We start from the raw sequence: 2,861 nt of genomic DNA on the forward strand, positions 1-2,861 counted from the left end.
TATATATATATATAAAATTTAAAATATCCAACATGAAATCTGAACAAATTTAAATTACCGACCGAAGTCGGTCGAAAATAACTTTTTTATTTATTTATTTTTTAATTATTCCGATCGATTTCTGTCGGTCTGTTAAAATTTATAAAGAAATGAAAATTATCATATATTTGTAATTCCAACCGAAATCGGTCGCTATTTTGAAAAATAAATAAAAAATAATTCAAATAAAACTGACCGATTTGGTTGGTATATTTATTTTTCCAACAAAAGTTGTCAGTTAAAGTGGTCAACCAAAGGTTGAATTAACCGACCGACTTCGGTCAGAAAATTGCCAGCGTCTTCGGTCGCAACACCTTAGCGGCCACTATTGTTACGACGAATTAAAACCGATCGGAAATCAGTCGGTTTTCCTATATTTCTGACCGATTTTGGTCTGTTTTGGTGGACGATTTTTCACAGTTTTCTAATAGTGATAGCATCTATATGTACTAATATCGTGCCCGCGGGCTAGATCTCTTTCTTTAATAGCAGTATTACTATACCTAACACAATGATTCCTAAATTACGATTATTTTCAAGATTGAAGACTATTCCTTTCAACATGCTGACAAATTCAGTCATTTCCTTATTTTTGGTCGAGTTTGAGAATAGAGATCTTCGATAAGCGAAAATTAACCTTTATAGTAATGGCTGAATATACTACTACATCATTTATATATTGAGTATAATAGAACCAGGGGCATAGGCAGGATTTTTCTGCAGTGATGTCGATATTTAATAAAGTGAATAAATAAACACATTTAGGTAACAATATCATATTGAAAATATAGTTCGAATCATATTAAAAAAATAACATTCAAACTATTACAACAACTCTCCTCGATGAGTTTTATTTTTTAAGTGGAATTCGTTATTTTTCATTTTTATTTAGTATTCTCATTAAAAATAATTTCCAAATACCTCTTTTTCTATAAAGGCATCAAATAATTACTCAAAAACTTATCATTCACTTGATTTTGCAAATTGGTCTTAAGCAACTTCAACACCAAAAAAAACATGACAAATAACGATGGGACTAGCATCCTAGATGTTAATATAAGAGTAATGTTTTAATAGATAGGAACTATTTATTCCAAGCAACGTTATTACTTTGATATTTAAGTTGTGTATTTTTTTTTCGTATTAATTACATACACATATTTAGTAAATTTTTCCGACGTAGCGGTGTCGTCGCCAAGATGCATCCGCCCCTGAATAGAACACAAAAAGCCTGCAATCAAAAACAGTTATGGTGATAATGCATGTTTTGGCCTTCAGTGCAGACAGAGAGAACACGGCAAAAGTCAAGTTTTAATTCTTACGGGTAGGACACTTCCGTGAACTACCTCATGGTGTGGGCAATATGAAAGCGAAATCCATAAAGACTATGGTCCCATTTGTATCAAACTCTTCATGGGCAGATTTTGAGTTCATGTGTTTTGAATTTAGAAAAAGACAGCTTATTTTTTAAATGATTATTTATATCTACTAAATAAATTTTTTAACATAAATATAGAGTTTGAACCAAAACTATATATTATGTTTTGTTCTGCAAACCAGAACTATAACTTTGCTCCTGAAACCCTTCCCCAGTTCCCTTTTTTTAATTTTTTTATTTATATCAAGCATATTAGCCGGTCTTAAAATGTCAGAATCAATAATAATACTCCCTCTGTTTCAATTTATGTGAATTTTTTTTTTGGTCCGTGCCAAAAAGAATGACCGCTTTCCTTATTTGGAAATAATTTACTTTTATGCAATGATTTATAGTCACACAAAACATATTTGCCTTATTTTACACCACAAGTTCAAAAGTCTTTCTCTTTTCTTAAACTTCGTGCCTAGTCAAATGGGTTTACATAAATTAAAACAGAGGGAGTATTTGGTAAAGCTAATTTATGCCCATTAATCAGTACTCCCTCCGGTTTACTTCAAGTGATTTTTGTGGAGTCACTAAACAAAAGAAATAAAAAAGAAAGAAAACTGTGATTGGAGGAAATAAGAGGCAATTGTAGGCGGCAACAACAAATTAGTTTACAAATTGTAAAACCAATTTCCTAGTTGATTTCATGTGGTGACCAGTATATGCAAATTGCAGATTTGCAAGTTGAAGAAACCAATCTTCTGATTGGTTGGAGAGTACGGCAACTTTTTCTATAAATTGAAGTGTTTCGTTCAGTTTCAAACACACCAAAATTAGAGAGCGAATAGAGCATAGAGAGAGTAATCTACAGATTGTAGTCTGTAAGATAAATAGTGAGTGTGAATAATATTGTTGTGAGGTGTTTAAAATAAAGAGTTTTGTTTCTTTCAAAGTTGTAGTAGTCTCGTGACACTACTATGTTGTAATATTATTGTGATAATATTGCTTTGCTCGGGTATTGTATTTTACCTCGCTAAAAGATTTGGTGTCTTTGTTACTCTTTTGTGTTATTGTTATTGATCGTGGATATTATTCCTGGGTGGGATTATTATTTTTTTCCCAACAACGTGGTATCAGAGCCATGGCGAATAATGGTCCGCTGTCTTTTCAATACCCCTATCTCATAAAAGATAATTATGAGAAATGGTGTCTACGCATGAAAGCCATTCTTGGTTCTCAGGATATGTCGGAAATTGTAGACAGGGGGTATACAAAACCCGATAATGAGGAAGCTCTGCCTCAAAGTGAAAAAGATGTGTTGGCAAAGAAAAGGAAGAAGGATCAGCAAGCCCTCACACTCATCCACCAATGCTTGGATGATGCCATGTTTGAGAAGGTGGCAGAGGCTACCACCTCAAAGGAAGCCTGGGAGATTTTACGAAATTCTCTCCAAGGAGTT

The sequence above is a fragment of the Nicotiana attenuata genome, chromosome 7 (genome assembly GCF_001879085.1).
Source record: "Nicotiana attenuata strain UT chromosome 7, NIATTr2, whole genome shotgun sequence".
In the NCBI taxonomy this organism is placed as follows: Eukaryota; Viridiplantae; Streptophyta; class Magnoliopsida; order Solanales; family Solanaceae; genus Nicotiana; species Nicotiana attenuata.